Raw genomic sequence first — 9,587 nt, forward strand, 5'->3', positions numbered from 1 at the left:
CGATTAAAAGGTTATATTTTAACATAATATGGCAACCTATCTACCACATCGTGTGACAAACCTTTGTTTTAGTTAGGGATCACTCATTCAGACAAAGAATTTTCTCAAGAATGTTGGATGTTTTTAATTGAAAATTTTTTTATTGATATTTTTCTACCACATATTTTTTTATTATACCGTTTGTTACAGCTTTTGGGTCCTTTCCCGCTAGATGCATCTTGAGACAACAGTTTAGGTGCGTCCAGTCGGTATTCGATCGAATTAGTTTTAGTCACGTGATCTCTGAAAACCAATGGCGTTGCTGAAAGTTAGGTCGAAATCGAAACCACCTCAAGATCAAAACACTTTCAGCATTGCCAAACTGTTATATAGAGATCTTTGAACTAATTCTTTTTTTGGGAAAGACACGAGATGAATATGTGTCAACTATGAAAAGGTATTGTATCTGGTTGGGTGAGCTGTTTTGGGTGTCACTTGCTTTGTGAAGCTTTTTCAGAAGATATGAAATTGAGAGTTCAAATCTTGGTTGGAGAAAGTATTTTACAATATGCAGATTACCAAGAATATTCACTGGAATCAGAAATTATTGTTGCAGAAAGTTTGAGATTGCAAAATTAAATAAAAAAGTAAGAAATTTTTTTTTGAGTGATGCTATACTCATCTTTCACTTTTAGATAGCCTTCCCAGGTAGCACACAGACTCTGGTTCAGGTCTGTTACAGATCTGTTTTTGAGAGTCTGTAAATTGTTTGGAGTGAAACACTTTTACAGACTGTCATACAGGTCTGTGACAGATCCGTAAAACGGGATCACCATTTACAGACCAAAAACAGATTTTCAAGAAAAAAAAGATTTGACCCCATGTGGTATCGAAACCATCAACCTTTGTATTCACAAGCCAGTGCGCTAACCACTATACCAAAATTCGTTTTTCACTACCAGATATATTTTATATTGATCTATATTTCACAGTTTTACACTTGTACATTCAACAAACAGTCTGACATGTCTCTCTCACGAAACTGATTGCTACCTATGACTACCACTGGTCTCTTCCTATAGTAACAAGACCAAGATTGGCCCCACACCAATTACAAGTCTTTATTATACCTATTTACGTGATACTTCTCCGTCCGGTGGATAAACAACTATTGTTGTTGTTCGAAACGAGTAGGCTTCTGAACTAAACTCATAGCCATTAGCCCTGCATTGACTATTAGAGTGTAACTTCTTACTGCATGGTATTGCAGTGATATTACACATATAAGAAAACGTTTAATTCAGTTTTCCATTGGGAATCCAAACATGTACCATACTTGGGATACAGACACAGATAAGATGATTACTGACTTATAGGTGTTACAAGGGAAATATAGACCCTTGCATACCTGGGGCAAAAATACAGAACAGATAATCACTGAACTAAGTTTACATAGAAAATACAGACCTGTAACATACCTGGGGTACAGACTCAGAACAAATTATTACTGACTTATGTCTTACAAGGGAAATACAGACCCGTACCAGACCTGGAGTACAGACACAGAACAGAAACATATTGTACTCGGTAATACAGAGTAAAAACATGCATGTGACATACCTGTAATACAGAAGAAAAACAGAATGTCTTTCTACAAAGTAAAAACAGACAAGTGACAAACATGGGAAACAGAGCTAAATCAGAAACAATTTTCTCAAGTAAAAAACAGATCTGTAACAGGTCTGTGAAACAAACTTTAACCAAATCCTGTAAAACAGACAAATTCCAGACAAATTTCCTGTAAAACAGAGATGTAACAAGCCTGATACGGATCTGTTTCACAAGTATGTGAAACAGATCGGTTACAGGAGTCTGTAACAGCTCTGTGTGCTACCTGGGAATTTCCATATATTTCAAAATAAAATAGTACCTGTGCACATACCATTAAACAAAAATTTAATTGATGATAGTGTTTTAACTCATTATACTTCTAGATCTTAAAGTAAAACTACATTAAAGAAAACTAGTATAATTTCAAAACTCATCGAAAAGTGATGAATTTTGAAAGTAGCAATGCTGTATTCTGTCAATTAATTCGAGCTGTGCAAGAACTTATAAAATCAGCTGATCGAAAACTAATTTGATTCAATACCGACTGGACGCACCCTTTGTCTCAATTTTATTAGTGATTTTTTAGATCCATCAAATTTGTCAGATAAATTAATGTAAAGCTATAGTTTTAAAAATTGCCTTATAATATGTGAGCTCAAAACTGACACTTTTTCAAATAAAAATGTTTTCGAGATATTTAGGTGAGAATTGGGTGATCTGGCGTTCAGTTCCGTTGGCTCAATTGATTTCTTGACGGTATGAAATTGCATCTAAATATGGAAAAAAATCAAGAGACGTAGATGTTAGTAATAAACCTATCCTCCACATCTTGAAACAAAGCTTTGTCTAATTTAGGGGTCACTCATTCAGAAAAAGGGTTTTCTCAAGAATATTTTTTTAAATTATTTTGTTCTTTTTCTTTAAACTGATATTTTTCTGAAACCTTTTAGGATTTTTTATACCTTTTCTTTATGGCTTTTCTGTCCACTCCCGCCCTATGTCTCTTGAGACAAAGCTTTGTCTTAAAATTTGCCATGTGGTATTTTACCGAACATATTTATGTAAAGCTCTTCTGTTAGTTTATGGTTTTGAAAAAGATGTTTTACATGAAAAAAATACCGACAACAATTTTTTTGTGGTGTCTTGCTATTCATCCTCAGACAATTCTTTGTTTCATAATCGATTTAAAAACAAGTGTTTTTTTTATTCTATACCGTGTTGCATCGTTGACGATTTTTCTTATTCACGTAAGCCTTTCATAGGATTTTGTCGTAGTCTGTTAATCAAAATTGCTAGAAAACTAAAGGTGTGGAAGTGTATATAATTACACTGTCAAATTTATTATTGTAATTGTACCCGCAGTATCTTGAGACAATGATTTTTCTCAAGTTTTTACACTTTGGTAATCATTACTTAATCTCAATTTTAAACGACTTTTAAGTTGTTCCATATATAAATAACTTTATAACTTTTATATATAAACGGCATTTTTGATTTCTATTCGGTTTTGTCAGTAATTTGCGTTGCGTAACAGTACAAATTTTGAAACAAAACTTTTATTTTTTTTTAAGGGAACACGTTTAACGAACGCTTTTTGCGGGGAAAAGGGCGGATCTTCTACTTCAGATCACTAGGTTCGCCGACTACCCCAGCTGATAGTTCGAACGACCTTAGCGCTCCAAGTGTTCAGTCATAATCAGAAAAGATGGTTTTGAAAAATTACTTGAAACTCGAATCACAAAATTCTTTGATTCCTTACTTATCCCTGAGGGTAGTACTTGTACTATCAGAAGGCATTAAATTAAATGCGGGTGTGTGTGTGTGGAGGGAGGGAGGGGGGGTGTGGGGGAGGTACGCTGTTCTGGGCCAGGCTTCCAGAACCTTTAATTCAGAATCAGAATAAATTTATAGAAATCTAAACTACTCCATCGATTTTCTTTAAACTTTTTGTGTAAACTTACAGTAATTTATCTCGGCGGATAGGTAAGTTTCGATTCATTTGGTAATACTTAATTTTATTTAATTTTATGCGGATTTAGTCATTAGCTTTTTGTGACTTAGGACAACCACAACATCAATTCGATTGTCTGTTTGTTTTGTTTTTGTTTGATTTACCAGTTACCGAATGTCGTCATCATGTGAACATGGTAAGCTTGAAATTTGTAATTATTAAAGTAACGCATAATTTCAATATTCCTGTTTCTATTCTCAGGCAAAAGACTATACTATGGATTACCTTATTTATGATTGTCATTGTAATGGTTTTGCATAGCTAAATGCTTCATGAAGGGTAAATCAGCGCGATATCATTTGGTATTTTGAGTTTTCTTACATATTTTGTTTGCCTTACTAATTTTGTTGTGATGCCCAGGAAAATGACCATCAAATGGATTTCTTGATTTTCATGGTAGTGCACTAAACCATTTCTGTTAGTCACGCACTGATATCAATATACCATACGATGAGTAGACATCATGCATGGTAAGCACTGAAATAATTTACCATATTTGTAATGCCCTAACGAGAAATGTTATTTTGACTGTTAGGCTGATGATTAGACATTAGACATGGATATGTATCGTCCTCACCTAAATTTGGATGTGCAAATGTCTGTTTCAGAAAGAAAGTTAAGGACAGGAGAAGATGAACACATTAGCTCAGGCATACCAGTGATTTATATCTTCGTTGATTGTATCTGTTAGAAAAATGGAAATGTATTTAACATTGGATTTTTACTGAATAGTTGTATGTGTAATATTTTTCAAATGCAATCATTGATGTCATAAAATCTTCGAGAGCTGTGCCGTATCACGACAAATTGTTTACCGTAAATCATACTTTTGAAGACATTCTTGTAATCATTGTTAATTTTTTTCATTTTCTAATGGTAGACCTTTGCTAATATACCACCGTTTTAACTCTTCGTATACTCGCTTTTCCGATTGCATAATACTTAGCACAAAAACAATTCTGAAGCGGTAAGATCCTCTTTTTTCGCGCCTTTTTTGGGGGGAAGGGGGTATTGGGGGTAGTTATTTATGGACTTGAGTGTAGTTATAGCTTGACTCGCCCCGGAAGTATTCGTTCCGTGCTGTCTGTCAAACAGGTTGATTTACTTCGAATTTTGCTAAAAGATGCCACCAAAATCAAAAGAGTGTGTTTCAAGTCCAAAGGATAAAAAGCGGAGTAAAAAACGTCAGCAGCTTAAAGCTACCAACCAATTGTGAACAGAATAACATTATGGATAATAATCTTAGAATTGCACAACAAAATTCTTCCGAACTACAGATTCAGGTGATCAGTTTAATAGAAAATTACAATAAAACAAAATCTTACGAAATTCCTACATTTTAATTGTTCTGAAAATAAGCAAAAGCTTTTAACTGATAGTGATATCTTCCCCGTTAATACCCGAGGGCGAACCTGGAAGGGTCTTGTTGATAACGAATTGTGCTTTAATGTTGTCTTTTATTTATTTATGTAGTATTAAGATTTTATCTTCAATAAGACGATATTATTTTATGAAAACTTTTAACTTGTATTTGTGGAATGATGACAATTGAAAATCACCGACCAACTAATAACTAATTGAAAGGTTGCAAGTTTATGACAGTTTTAAAAAAATTTAAATTATAATTTCATTAATTTCATTGGAATTTTAAAAAAATTGTGATTGTAACTCGTAACTTCGCGCATATAATAATCGCAAATCGCCATTTCATGAATCTCGTGGCTGCTGCTCATCAAACCTACGTATTTTCTGATCTTTCTTTACGAATAGTTCTTATGAAAAGGTTGGAGTTTTCCTTCATCCCTGAGGTATATTTATATACGAAGGTCCTTAACAATATAGGGTGTGGGGTATAGAGGGTAGGGTAGTAGTAGCTAGTAGTGAAATTCAGAGAGTTTAATGTCCATTAAGTAATCCTTTATACGTTCCTTCCCTGAATGACCAATCGTCACCAAATTTTGTACATAATTCTGTCAAAATTTGATACATTGCGTAACGGGGTTTTCATTTGTTTGTATTACTGTTTTAGAAATTTAATTTGCGTCTTTGTTACCAAGCTGGTTGCCGAATCCTAGTTAGTGAATTCGCTTTTTTTTGCGTAACCTTCCAACTGTCAGGGCACTGAGTGCTCAGCAGTGTAAACTAAAAGAAAAAAATGTTTTGATCTTCCCTAGCAAGACAAGTTTTCTATTGGGAGTGGAGAGTATGTCTTATTTGATTTGATTTGGTTTTATGTTCTTGTTCGATTTCGTCTTTATTCTTCTTTTTGCTTTGTATTTTCCCACTATTACTTTTTTCACCTTTTTTTTATTATTATCTGTTTTTGTTTACTGTTTTTTATCTTGATTTTAATAAATTTGGTTGTCCAAGTAAAATTTCTATGCCTCGTTTTTTTTAACAGTTAGTCATCAACCAAGAAATTGAGGAACATTTTAAAAATGTTAGATTGTATTCATTTTGAAGCTCTGGGTCATCTCTCCCTTCTTCTCTTGTCCTCTCCTCGGTCATCAAGATCTTCTTGCAGTCGTGAAGAGTTACCTCCTATCTTCCACTTCCATTTACCTCCGAAAGTTTTGTAAGAGTAATTTTTCAAAAATTACAAACTAAGTTTTCCTTTCCGACTTGATTGAGTTTCGAACCGCGAACCATGCGAATGGCAGCCTGGGTTTATAACCATTAGACCATGATTGTTATATTATTGAAAGGGAAAAAATGGTTATGATGGTAGCTCGCTATCTATTAGCCAAGACTCATGAAATGCAACATGTGACCGCATAATATAATTGTATTGTTACTATAGTAATAAGTGTTACTTTAACTTAATCTAAACATGAAGTGCGACGTGGGGTGGCGGGGCGAAGCCTCCGCCCCACCTAAGTCGCACCACTCATAATATTGACAGATTATTAGTCAATTAGTTAATAAGAATCAAATCATTTAAGAGAATAAAGGGAAACAGAATTTTCCAAACATAATAGTATGTATACTATTTACTTTCTACTATTTAACCTTAATTTTCTGTCTCTTTAACGTTTAAAAAAATTCCCGAAGGACATTACCGAAGGAAACTTGTTAATTCCCACATCAATATTTAAAAAAAAAAGTATTTTGGGGATTCTTAATTTGTTTCATGAATCAAATTTATTGAACAGGCTTCAAATTTTTCAGAACTGGCGGTTAAACTGTCATGTTTACTTTTTAGTCAAGACATCTATTATTCATTCTTGAAACTTTTTCAATTATTCGCTTAGTTAGAAGTCTATAACTCCAACACTCCAACACTACTTTGAATCAGTGCCGAAGTTAAGTAAGAAGTATAATTTTTTTTCAGAAATGTTGACATTAATAATAATGAAGAAAGATTAAGTCCAAAAACGAAGAATTGGGCCATCTGCAACAGAAGACGGACCAAAAGAAACAGAAATACTGAGCCTGCAAAATGTTTTTTAATGCTACCAAGTGACAGTATTGGGAACTGACATGCTCAATGTGGACATGTAATGGGCATTAAAAACCATCAAGCGCTTATTCTTAGCAGACAAGTAAAAAATGTCTACTAAATTTACAGTTTCTTTGTGATCAGAAAAAAATTGGCGAGACTATGAGGAATGAAGAAAGAGATTTTCCACGAGACGAAGTTTTGGTAGTTTATAAACAGAAGGAACAAAAGAGAAATTCCTTAACAATATGATTTTCATTTTCCTTGGCTAACATGTAAGAAGTTTGAATGCTGTTCAGATATGAAGATTTTTCAGTTCAGTCACAGAATTGTTTAGAATTCAGAAAATGAATTTGAAGCAGAAATGATTATCCAAGATACAGTTTTATTATGTAAAGATGTTTAAACATGTCAAACACCCGTAAATTATTTCTGTTTCAGTTATTCTCATTTTTTATTGATTTTAATTACTTGTGATTTTAAATAAAATGGACGGGCCCTGTATGGAGCAGTTGGACATGAGGTCTGGAAATCAGTTTTGTGTCCAAAAGAGCCAATCAGCTTACAGCCTCTTTAAAATTCTGTACGCTGATTGGCCCTATTGGACAAAAACTGATTTCCAGACCTGGCAACGCAGGATGTCAAACTGCTCCATTGTACACAATCCTTATATTTATTTTCCAATGAGATTTTGGTAAATTTTAGAAAATGTAACGTAATTTTAACAGCCGAATTACGCCAGAAATACAGTGGGTACCGAAAGTATCCTTACGGCTGAGAGGATCAGTAGGGAAAACGCGTTTTTCAAAACGCTCCCATTAATTGAATTTTCGGTAGAATTCAATAAAAATGTTTTCTAAGGTTAATATTAGGGTGGGGTTTCATGTGATTTTTTTTGAAAATTTTTCAGAAACGCGATATGTGGTTTTTATTGCGTTGCGTAAGTATCCATACGGCCGAGAGGCCTAGTAGGGAATGGGCTTACTTTGGAGTCCTGTCATTCGGTATCTACGTAATATTATAGGGTGGGAAAGTTCTTAAAAAAAAGAGCTGCATTAGCTCTATGTGTGGTCATAAGATCACATTTTTCATGTTTCATTTATAGTAATGAAATCGAAATTGAAAACACGAATTATAATTTTTCTGTTTATTTCCCCTCGATTCCCCCTCACCAGTGTTGCCATATCTCAAAATCTCTTTCCTCCCTTGAACGGAAGAGGGAGAAAGAGAAAAGGTATAGATTTTGGGATATGGCAAGGTTGAGAGCTTCAATCGAAAAATATTAACCCTTAATATCTTCAGTGATGGTTGGACTAAACTGTAACAAAACGCTCGGCCGACTCCCGTTTTTCTGTTACTTTCCCTTTCTACAAGACAATCTCTAACGTCGACTACTAGATGTCGCTTCCGCTATACTCCATCTCATACCAGCGGAGGCTGCTACCATTTGAATCTGCCGCCAACTCGCCCCATCTCTGCCACCAACTCGCCCCATCCCTTTCCCTTTTTACTATTCCTTTTCCCTTTTTTGCTCTTTTAACTTTAGGCGTACTTTTATCTTTTATGACACTATAGAAATATATTTTTCTTTTTCCTTCCACGCTTTTCAATAACAAACTCCCTTTTCGTCCGTCTCCGCTCTGACCATGTCTTAACGTGTCGGTTCACGTTTCCCTATACTATCCTCTCTAGGCCTAAACATGTCTGTTCCCTTTACTTCCTCTCTAGGCCTATGCTAACCGTGCAACCACAATTAGTATAAAAACAGTATGTAAATGTTATTCTGGACTGCATTCTCCCACGGCATTCACACTGCCATTGTGTTCCAGTCGCACTGTCATTTTTGGTGTTGTATTAGTTATATTTTTACCTTGTTCTCAGTGCCTGTTATTTAAGCTAAGTGCCATTTCCAACTGTACCTCGAAAGTTGCCGTTTCTCGACAAGCCTAACCGCTCAGCCCGCTACCACATTTTCTCCATACAAGTAGTATTGCCTCACTTATTTCTCTTCTCACTATTTAATATTATTAGTTCACCTTATTGTATGATCTGTCCGTTATCAATACATTGTTTAACCTTAATTATTTCCGTTGGTCTTAGACACTTTACTTTGACATTGTTAATAAAGTCGCCTCATAGTTTTTTAATTCTTTGAATCGGCGAAATCCGTATTATTACAATCTGGCAACGTTTAATTATAATTTGCGCCTCTCTTTATCTCTCCTCCCTTCTTCTTCTTCTCGCTGTCAGTTCCCTCGCCATTTTATCGTCTGCTGAAGCGTGATTTGCATGAGCAGCGTGTAGTTTCTGTTCTCTGACAGACTTACTTATTTCCATTCTTGTGGTCAGTTACGATAATTTAGTTATATTTCCGTCATTTCCATCAGGTACAATAATTCCTTGTTCGTTATGTGTGCCTGAATCTAAAACATCATTTATTTATTCAGTTGAAGTCCTTCGTGACATGATTTGATTGTGAGGCATTGTAACTGTAAGGCATCGTGATTCATGCTCTTTCCTTCAAGTCATTGGTAACTTTCCCTTCTT

General features: G+C 34.7%; 2 long non-coding RNA genes across 2 annotated transcripts in view; both read left to right on the top strand.

Moving 5' to 3' along the window:
* The first annotated feature begins 300 nt into the window (after positions 1-300).
* The window catches only part of LOC124321045, a 20,718-nt gene continuing 11,431 nt past the window's right edge, over positions 301-9,587 (top strand). The window contains exons 1-2 of the long non-coding RNA XR_006914114.1: positions 301-312; positions 1,825-1,827. This is a non-coding gene — a long non-coding RNA (uncharacterized LOC124321045). The remainder of the gene's footprint in view (positions 313-1,824; positions 1,828-9,587) is intronic.
* LOC124321044 lies at positions 3,451-4,513 on the top strand. Its single transcript, XR_006914113.1, has 5 exons — positions 3,451-3,573; positions 3,652-3,737; positions 3,803-3,903; positions 3,962-4,071; positions 4,137-4,513. It is a non-coding gene; the product is annotated as an uncharacterized LOC124321044 (long non-coding RNA).

This window comes from Daphnia pulicaria, chromosome 1, assembly GCF_021234035.1.
Source record: "Daphnia pulicaria isolate SC F1-1A chromosome 1, SC_F0-13Bv2, whole genome shotgun sequence".
Classification (NCBI taxonomy): domain Eukaryota; kingdom Metazoa; phylum Arthropoda; class Branchiopoda; order Diplostraca; family Daphniidae; genus Daphnia; species Daphnia pulicaria.